The 11043-nt window shown below is 38.5% G+C and overlaps 1 long non-coding RNA gene across 1 annotated transcript; it reads left to right on the top strand.

Annotated features, from left to right (window-relative positions):
• The first annotated feature begins 6025 nt into the window (after nucleotides 1–6025).
• Nucleotides 6026–7917, top strand: LOC134165239 (uncharacterized). Its single transcript, XR_009965444.1, has 2 exons — nucleotides 6026–6254; nucleotides 7386–7917. It is a non-coding gene; the product is annotated as an uncharacterized LOC134165239 (long non-coding RNA).
• Nucleotides 7918–11043: the final 3126 nt, after the last annotated feature.

Below are 11043 nucleotides of genomic sequence, written 5' to 3'. Positions count from 1 at the left end.
TCCCACATGATATCCTTGTCTCTAAATTGGAGAGACATCAATTTGATCGATGGACCGCTCGGTGGATAAAGAACTGGCTGGATGGCCGCACACAAAGATCTGAGGTCAGTGGCTCAATGTCCAGCTGGAGACCAGTAATGAGTGGTGTCCCTCAGGGGTCGGTGTTGGGACCAGTCTTGTTTAACATCTTCGTCACTGCCATGGACAGTGGGATTGAGTGAGCCCTCAGCAAGTTTGCTGATGACACCAAGCGGTGTGGTTCGGTTGATAGGCTGGACGGAAGGAATGCCATCCAGAGGGACCTCAACATGCTTGTGAGGTGGGCTGATGCCAACCTGATGAAGTTGAACCATGCCAAGTGCAAGGTCCTACACCTGGGTCGGAGCAATCCCAGGCAGAGCTACAGGTTGGGCAGAGAAGAGATTCAGAGCAGCCCTGTGGAGAAGGACTTGGAGGTGTTGGTTGATGAGAAAGTGAACATGAGCCGGCTTCAGTGTGCGCTTGCAGCCCAGAAAGCCAACCGTATCCTGGGCTGCATCAAAAGAAGCGTGACCAGCAGGTCAAAAGAGGTGATCCTGCCCCTTTACTCTGCTCTTGTGATACCTCACTTGGAGTATTGTGCGCAGTTCTGGTGTCCTCAACATAAAAAGGACATGGAACTGTTGGAACAAGTCCAGAGAAGGGCCAGAAGGATGATCAGGGGACTGGAGCACTTCCCGTATGAAGACAGGCTGAGAAAGTTGGGGCTGTTCAGCCTGAAGAAGAGAAGGCTGCGTGGAGACCTCATAGCAGCCTTCCAGTATCTGAAGGGGGCCTACAGGGATGCTGGGGAGGGTCTCTTCATTAGGGACTGTAGTGACAGGACAAGGGGTAACAGGTTCAAACTTAAACAGGGCAAGTTTAGATTGGATATAAGGAGAAAATTCTTTCCTGTTAGGGTGGTGAGGCAGTGGAATGTGGAGGTTGTGAATGCTCCATCCCTGGCAGTATTCAAGGCCAGCTTGTACGAAACCTTGGGTGATATGGTTTAGTGTGAGGTGTCCCTGCCCATGGCAGGGGGGTTGGAACTTGATCTTAAGGTCCTTTCCAACCCTAACTATTCTATGATTCTATGATTATATAAATCTGGTTTAAAGCTCTTGCAATGAGCCCTGATAACTCCTGTGCAAAGGTTCTTTTCCCTGTTGAGATAGATGTACCCATCTGTCACCAGCAGGCCTGGTGTCATGTAGACAGACCCATGATCAAAACCCTCAAAGTTCTGCTGGTGACACCAGTCTTGGAGCCAGCTGTTGATCTGCTTGGAGCCAGGTGATCTTCCCTCATCATGTCCTGAAACTGTAAGGATGAGAAGTATCATCCTATTGTCCAAGGGCTCTGAAGTCTCTCTTGATTGCCCTGGAACTTCTTGTTGCAAGTTCATTGCTGTCTACCTGAAAAATCAATAATGGGTAATAATCTGAAAGCTTACAGGGTAGGAAGCTTTCTCTTCTCATCTTCAACCCAGGCCCCAGGGAGGCAGCAGGCTTTCCTAAGAAGTGGTTCTAGTCTGCTTATTGGCCAATCTGCTCCCAAAAGACAACCTCTTGCTGTTCCTTCTTCCCATCTTTAGCAAAGCTTCACAGTATCCATGTATTACAACTTAACACTGCATGAGTAAATGCAGCCCTATTCTTTCCAGTCTTGGTTCAGCCCTTTCAAAGGAGAGTTTTGTCTGATACTTTTATTGTCCAGATGGCTTGTGATGTGTACAGATGTTATATTTGGTAATACACTGATTATCAAAACACTGATTATCAGAACATGTCCTACTGCTCTCCTGAGGGTTACAACTTGAGGCATAGATTTGTTAACAAAGATTGGTAGGTTTTAATAAATGCTAACCTACTAATTCTGTAAGTGCAGAGACTTTGTTGTTTTTTTTTTTTTTTTTTAAGATGCTAGATGGCAGTGCTAGCCCAGGCTTTATTTTGAACAGCTGGGTTTCATAAAGCTAATTCTGCAAGTTACTAAAAGGGCATGTAAGGTATTACTTTAACTTGACAGCTAATGCATTCTGAGAAATAGACACCATGATGCATACAATAATGTTTCCACTATAAGAGTATTCAGGTTTAGGACTATAAACAAGTCAACTGCACGCACAATTGTGTCATTTTGTTGCATTTTGTCCTCTGTGTTTCTTCTTCACACGCCTCATTTCATAGTTGTTGAGTTGTGATAGCATGGAACTTGTTACATATTTGATTTTTCTACTCAAATGTTGATAATGGTACTTCAAATACTTTATTAAAATTTAAGAATTGGAGATCAAACAATGGGAAAAATATACTTTTTAAAAAACTGGAATCATTTTTTTCATAAACATTATGCCACTCATGTTGAAAGTCATAAAATAATTATTTTGCAGTTCTGCAGAATATTTAGATATCTCTGTAGTGATAGTGCTTTCAATTTTCTTTGCTCATTTTAACTTCTATTTAGTCTATGGTTTACCTTTCTTTTATATATCAGGGATTTGATGCTGTTACCTGTCAACAAGTGAGGGCTCATTTTAGAAAATACATTTTACACCTAAAAAATGGGGGGAGGCAACAAAAAAGCAGTCTTTGCAGTAAAAGACTCTAGTAACATGCAAAGTCACTCCCGCTGCATAAAGATTTGTGACTTGAAAAAGTTTATACAATGTTATTGACTATTCATTCTCTGTTTAGTTAGTATCGAATTCCCTTCTTTTGTTTATTGTGCAGTAAGCTTACAAAGAAACTGCAAATTCTCAGCCTTTTGGGCAGACAGTTGGATATCGTGTCTAAGCGTTCAGAGCAACCAAACGGAACCTGCACCGTTCTGACCACTGGCTGGGTCACCGGCTGGGGTTTAAAGACTCACCTGAGTAACTCGAGAAATCCCTTCAATCTCCCCTTTTGATTTGCCTTTCACAGGCCAGTACTTTTTATTTCTTCTCATCTGTCTGCTATCATGTTAACAAGCAAAGGAGAATCTCAGCAGTTCATTAACAGTATAATAAAATGGGATTTAGATTTCAGTATTTGAAGAATGGCTTGCTCTTAAGGTTTTAAGCTTTCGTCTCATACTCGCATTGCCCCAGTGATCAAAAAAGCCCCAAATCTCACAATGTACGACATTGGCCCGTAGGTGAACGAATTGTTCATCTAAGCTGTCCAGTTCTAACTGGCAGAACATACAGTGTATAATGAATGTAATGTAAAATTTTGCCTATTTCTCTGTAATACTGTAATATTAAATAATGACTATTCTGTGGGGCTTTTCTCAGGTAATTATTTCCATCTAAATAAAGCTGAAGATGCAAAGTCTAATTCAACACAGTTGAATAGAGAATATCTCAAATTCATTCCAGATGTGACTTAAGTGAACTGATGAGGTGAATTTGGCCTTGTGTGTCCGCATAGGAAAACTCATACTTCCTCTTGGAAACCCAATGCAAATGTAACCTAAGATTATTCCTTTGAAAATCTGCACTGGGTGATGCTCTCAGGTGAATATTGTAGTAAATACTTCATGACTGTTGAGAGATTTTCTTGACAATGTTGTGTTTAGTTCTAGACGAAAATAAACACTGCTTTGTAAAAAATAAGACAGGAGCAAACATTGGTAGGTTATTTATTGTTGATGGAACAACTATCGTGTAATGCACTACCTAAACATTTGCAAGTTAATATACTCTGAAATACTGCAAAGCTTTCTATTTTTATAAGGCTGCATTATTGCCTTCAAATGATGCTTCTGTATATATTTAATCAATTCTAATATATTTTTTCTGAGCAAGAGTAATGAGAGTGCCAAACATGGCAAATAGAAAAACTCCATCTATATATAAAACTGTAGATTCTACTCAAAACTGCAATTCACCAAGTATTCTGGCAACATATACAGTGATATCTCCAAGGCTAAACAGTTATGTTTATTAGTTTGTCAGCTGTTCCTAATTCTGCATAATTTAGATGCTGTGAACTGGAGAGGTGTGCATTATTTATCAATAATGTATGTGTGGATTAGTTTCATGTGAGAGAAAGCTGAGTAAATAAAACCACTGTAATGTGTGCTATCTATTATTAATCACTGCAACAGAATAACCCTTAAAATATCACAGTACACAATAGGCACCAGCAACAATTTTTAAGACTTGTGACATATTCTATACTAAGTTTTTGAGAACCTTATTTAAATTTTTGTGCTGTTATGTCTAAAAATACTCGAATGTAGGATTTGATGGGATTATTATTTTTAAGAAGAAATATTTGTTAATTTTGCTTATTCTAATTTTAATCCATGTAGCAAGGGAGAATTTAAAATTAAAGCCTCCATGCTTCAGAAACTTCCATAACATATTAAGGCACTTGCTGGGAATTTCATTGGTTTTCCATATAGATATACATTCTATCCAGGCAGCTTTCAGTGCATGGTCAGGACTGAAACTGGCAGAGGCTGAGCCCATCTTAAGGAAGTTGCATTCTTCTTACCAAACTGCTGCCTAGAAAATAACCCAGAATTAATATCAGTTCCATACAGAGGAAAACCTCAAGATGGAATCCAAACCAGCTGGTTAGAAACACTCAAGCCAGTCTGGGTGAAATGTGGTAAACAAAGGTGGGTTTCGTTCTGGTCTTGCATGTTTTATGTATTTTATTCAGGATTTCAGTGAGGGATCTCAATTTGGAAACCTCATGAAGCGCCAAGTGGGTGGGACATTCAATCACGGCCATCTTATGAGTGGTGAGAATGTGGGTTTGTGCTGAGAGGTAGGTTGCCCGCAGAAAGAAAGGATGATGCTTGCTTCTGAAGTCTGTTCAGGAGACTGCAGTTTTGCATGCCATGCTGCAAAAAGCCTTGCTCCTTCTTGCTGTCTTTTTCACCTTGATGAATTTTTATTTTTTTATTTGTTTAGTGGAATGGTTTCATCGAGAGGGTCTGAAACCATCAATTTCTCATCTGACATAGTTATCAGACTAGCCAACACCTGGAGGGCTTTGGCATACCTGGGGGCATGAATTCAAATGTCCTCAGAAAATTATTTAATAATCTACATGTTTGTTCTGATTTGTTCTTGGTGTAAAAGGGAAGGTAGTTCTTCCACACATCTAAATGAAAGAAATTGCTACTGCCTTTTACGGAGATACTTCTTCAGCTTGTGTTCAGAAGATGTGCTCAGAGAATGAGCACTTGGTAAGAGAAACAGGGTGACCCCAGATACAGAGCTCTTCTTACCTGCCTCCAGGTATCAATGTCTGAGGTTGATGATAGAATGAGTGGAATCTATACCATAATACTTTTGAGTAAATCTTGGGAGCAGGTGGATTGTGCCCCAAACTCCATTAAGTACAGAGACTTGATCTCCCTTGTCCATAGCAAGATACTTGCTAGCAATGTCTGAATAAGACATCTACATTGTAGACTCTCATTGCTCATTGGAAGAGGTTTGGCCCCAAGAGCGCTGAGTCTATATCTGGTCTTAGGTAAATCGTAAGTAAAGTAGGGAGAAATGTAACACTTCAGAAAAAAGCTGTTTAGTCTGTGCCAAACTGGAAATAGATATTCACAATAATAGGGGCACTGCAAATTTTAGGAAGTCAAAGAAGGATTTTCAGGGCTATTATCTTGGAATTAAATACATAAATTGCTCTTAAAAATAGTATCAAGCACCTAAAGACTATTTTTTTTCTTTTTTTCTTTCTTTTTTTCTTGTTTTTTTTTAAAACCTGAGCCACTATATGACTATCCTATGTATTTCCAGATTTAAGCCCAATGCTAAAAGGCTGATCTGCCTGCACTTGAGACAACTTTTGCCATTACCTTCAACAGAAGCAAAATTGGTTTTCATTTGTGTGCACACATAGTAAATCTGAGGTATCAACAAGGCCTTCCTGACACTACAGTACTTTCTAAAAAACTGTTTCATTTTTAACCAAGTTAATTAGTTTCCAAGTGAGTAGGATGCTTTTATACCCTTTTAATATTCTCTTTGCAGTGTGTTGGTTGCCTGGGGTTGAAGTGTTTTTGATTAACTATATGCGATAATGAAAACCATGAGAACGACCTTATGCAGAAGTTCTCTCTTTCTGATGTTACATATAAAACAGCGGAAGTCTTACAATATTTAACACATAGCTTTTTCTCTCCTCCTGCTCATTCCCCAACACCCTCCAAGCCAGAGAAAAAGCTAATTATGGAAGTGTTAGAAATGGTGGTATACCAAGACTTCAGCCTTCTGTAAGGTATGTCCAAGCTGAGAATTTGACTACTTTTACTGGGAAGAAGGGACAGCACTGACTGATAAAGACACAAAGCAACTTCAGTGAGAGCTGCTTTGGCTACTATCATGTCCTTCAGTCTGATCATGCATAACATTCTGCTGAGCACATGTATGCTTTGTGCTTGTTAATGAAACAAGCAGGACACCCTGCTCCACTTGCACATTTGTTATTTCTTCAGCTAAATGTTGTTGGATGTTGGATCTTTCCTGAAGCCTATGAAATGGAGTATCACTAGCCTGATGGGACTAAATAAGATGTCTAAATACTGGGGTCTGAGAAAACAGTACTGACTGACTGTTTTGGATTCTATGTTATGGGCCTCATTTTTCATGTTAATTTACAGTGCAAAAATACTTTTGAGTACAGATGATTCTCATGTAAAAACATGCATGGGAGGGTGCAGTCCCTGATAAAGATCTGAAGTGATCTGATTCTTCCCCCAGTGAAATGGGCAGGAGTTTTGCAATTTCCTTTAATCAAGAAAGGACTGAATTCCTTAAAATAAGGAAACAACCTTGATAGACAGGCATATTTTGCTGTTTTACATGGATTTAAATTTGTATTAAATAGGTGAATTACAATGGTATTCAGATTCACCTTTGTAAGTATTTTAAGGCTATGAAGTTTATATCAGACTGAAAATCTCTACCTCTTTCACTAGTGGGAAGTCACTAGTGGGAGGAACTCTCTAAACTGCTGATATAGATGGCAATATGCCAGTTTGCTCTGTATGAAGTTCTGAGCTCTTGGCAGATATTATTCCAGCTGAACTGGGGGGGGGCAGGCAGCAAATCTGATGGCCAGAGTTCCTTACAACAACACAGAAAGGCTTAGAGAATTAGATGTCTAAAAATAGCTGTGGCTGTGATGTTGAAATATATTATGTAGTGTATTAAGCTTGCTGGATATTGTTATATGTTGTGTCAAGAGGCTACGTTGCAATGTGGTTTTGTACCCATAGGAATTTTGCTGCAGACTGTCACTTTAAGCAGGAACTGAAACCCATATATTACTATTTGGCATAAGCTCAGAGAAAGATTTGGGCATATGTTTTATTTCCTTGTAATTAATTTTTTTTTTTTTTCTTTTTAGGAGCAAAGCTATGCCCAGAATGGAAAAGAAGAATCAAGTACAACTGAGAATTCATTGATTCTGTTTTATGCTAACAAAATGACCTCCAAACTGAAGCCAATTTAGATCAAAACAAACCCTGTTGGAGATTTTAGATTGTAGATTTGAGCATTGCAAACTAAAACTGCATGTACTCTGGGCATAAACTGTTTTGAAGCGAAAAATAATTCTACAGCAGTTAAAACTGCTGTGTATACTCCCGCCAAGGCCATGTTATTAGGGCTTTGTAAAATGCTGCATTGGGCTAAGAACTTCTTATAGCTTGTTGGCTTGTTACAGTTAGGGGAATCAACTTTTGTTGGTGTGTATTTGTTAATTAATTTCACATCATTTGGCAAATGGGCAAACATTTCAGTACAGGACTGTATGTAATCACCCTCTCTGTAGAAAAAAATCAAGAAGGTATTAAATAAAGCTGAAACAGCCTTTGTCAACTCCAGCAGAAGAACAGTGGGTACAACAGCAATTAGTAAGAACTGGTCCCATTTTTTTTTTTTTTTTAAAAGGCATCTCCCTGTCTCATAAAAATCCTTCCTCTGAAACCAGTTATCTGTTGCTTTACGGATGCTGTACTACAAAGTTGCTAAATTGCAGGAATCAAATTAACTCTCCATACATTCAGATTAGTGTTTCTCTGAAGTAAACACTGCATAAATGTTCAAAGTAAGTGCAGTGGCTTTGAAAAGGTGTTTGGGATAACTGTAATATTAGTTTTTACTACAGCAGTATCCTGATGGCAAACAGACACATTGCAGCATGTCACCTTTTGGCAGATAACTGCTGGGCTGTTTGCATCCCTACTGGCTCTGTTTAGGATTCCAGATTATAAATCTGGGTAGAATTTGTCCAGTTGTGTAGAAAGAACATTTCTGTGAAAGTTAATGGGAAATTTACCGTTGGGAGAAAAGGTAGGAGATTGTGCCAAAAATTACTCAAAGCTGATTCTCAATTCCCATTTAAATATTAGTAGCCTGATACAGCTTAAAACCTTCTGTTGCTTTAAAAATCAGAAGTAACACTTTGTCAAATGTGAGAAGTATGAGTCAGCTTTCTACTGGCTAATTGTAAATGGTACAAAACAATATTTTAAGAACATTTGTGACTAATTTAATGTTACATACTTGTTTAATTAGATGACCTTTAAATACAAGCCCAAATTATTTTATAAATATTTAGCTTTCCAATAAAGCTAGATCCACATATCAGTCTTTTGATAGGAACCATCTGCAACATTTGAATTTTCTGCATGTTCAAATTCTTATTTATACTTTTGCTTTAATACTGAAAGCAATGCTTTTTTTTTTTTTTTTTTACCAAAGACAACAATGTGGCATCTAGATGAGATCCCAGCTCTATGGCATGACACAAGGCATAAAACTTAGATGATTAAAGGCAAGGCAAACATGGATAGGAACTTGGAATTAGACAACTGCTAAATTTCCTTGTTGATCATGCACATTTTGGAAATGCAAGTGCTGTAGGAGTATGACAAAAATCACAGAGACAATATACTGATTGATATATCCATGAAAATTATTTTGAAACTAGAAAATCATTTTTGTAAGAACAGTAAAACAACACATGACTGGAAAGGTTCTAGTGGTAACAGTTTTTCATTTGTCAGTAAGCAAAAAAAAATTTTGTGGGAAGCTACTGATCTAAAGCAGTAATGAATATGATGTCTTTCAGTCTCTTACAACTTTCTTCATTTTACCTTTTATGCCCTCTGTTGATATACCCTTAAACTATAGCAATGCCATCTGAATTTTAAAGTTAAGCTATTAACTGAATTATTGCTTACCATTTCACCTGTTCAAGTTAGATTTAATAAACCAAACATTCCGTTACAGGAGATGAAAGGTATATATTTCCTGACAATAATAAATACAGTTCAAAAGGGCTCTTGTGTTTTCTCTGATGTGGTTTGTGTGCTTTGCTGTTAAACTTTAGGATTAACATCTGTTGTCTATGTGGATTTTCCTTGATGGTTTGATGTCAGGTGCACAGATTAGGACTTAATCCTGCTAACTTCTGCTCAAAAAAATAACCACCAGTAATCAGTGGTTATCCACAAGCCACGATTTTCAGAATAGGGCCTTCTCTGTTTTCTGAATAGAGAATGTAAATTGTTTAATCTGAATAGCTTTTGGCGTGCGGTTGCTTCATGTATAACTCATACGTAAATGATACTTGACACTAAGAAAAGTGTTGCACTAAATGTAATTGCTCACATTAGAAATGGAGGTATTTTTTTGAAAAGACAAAGCTAAAAATCTAGCTAGGCACTTTTTCTCCCTCAGACACTTGCTATATTTTTCAGCTCTGACTCTGAGATGTACAAATACAAAGGTATTTCATTAAACATTTCATGAAAAACATATTTTAAATGTAATACATGGTACACACATAGAAACCACTTTCATGAAGTATGTTCAGAGCTTAATGCAGCCTTAGCTTTATTGCTGTTGTTTGTATTTCCAGAATGTTGACTTTATAAAAAAAAAAACAACCTGTGTCAGCTCCCTTATGTGTATGTTTATTTTCTTCTGGTTTTGGTATTTGTAAAAAGCTTCTGGTTCTCTTGTCTTAATGAGTCTGTCTGTTGAAAAAGTTGGTGAAGCTGGTGTACCTTTATAGCAGTCTCTCTAAGCTTGATCTGCACAGAGGAGTTTTACAGATTCTTATTATTGCAAAATTAGGGGACTAATTTCTTCTGTTTTCCCCTCACCCTGAGCAATTGCGTGGCGAGCGGGAGCATTATAAAGGGGATGAAAAGCTTCAGCATACTCACCCTGCAGGTCAGAGGATATGGAAGATCACAGCTGTGTCTACCTCTTGGATCTGGATCTTATTAATGTCGTCAAGCAGTGAATCCTCTGTAGCTGTAGGCTGGACTTTTCCTGCTGTTAACAGGCCTCAGAATGAACTGAAGTTCAACAAACTTTCTGCAGCTAAGTAAACTCAGCATTACTCAAAAGTTTTCTCCAGAGCCTAAGACGACAACAAATGGGATAGTGTTAGTACAACAACCCCATGGAGCTGTTTGATGTCTGCAAATTGACTGGAGTGCGAAAGTGTATCTCTTGGGAGCTGCCCCTCCTCCTGGCCATAACCTGCCCCTCTGTAAAGGAGGCGAAGTTGCAGAGGCTGCAGTGCTATGGAGGGAGGGCAGGCATGGTTCGGCTCTCACGTTGCCCACTAACTCTTCTGCCGTCTTAACCATAGCAAGCTCTGCCTTTGCTACCTGGCACATTCTGGTTATCCTTCATGTGAGATGGACAAATTGGAGACCAGGGAAGAGGAGCACAAAATGCCCTTCTGCAGAATAGAATATAAAACAAAAGATCCAAGCTAGAAAGAGAGGGGAGTGTGTGGGAAAAGAACAAAACCAAAGTCAAGTCATTCTGCCTCCCCATTTTGAACCGTTTCTTTGTTTCATTTGGTGGTTAATAAAGAGTGAGCTCCTTTCCATGAAAAGTGTTCATGATAAATCTGATACCTTTCTATTGTACTGTATTTTGCTATCTATAGACAGTCTAAACCTGGGAATGCAGCTTCAACAGATACCCTATTATAACAAGCTGAACCTAAAATGCTTGGGAAAATATTGCTTTAATGT

Source organism: Pezoporus occidentalis, unplaced genomic scaffold (assembly GCF_034315485.1).
Source record: "Pezoporus occidentalis ecotype Australia unplaced genomic scaffold, CSIRO_AGI_Poc_V1 ctg234, whole genome shotgun sequence".
NCBI lineage: Eukaryota > Metazoa > Chordata > Aves > Psittaciformes > Psittacidae > Pezoporus > Pezoporus occidentalis.
This window is presented reverse-complemented; position numbering and strand designations above follow the sequence as displayed.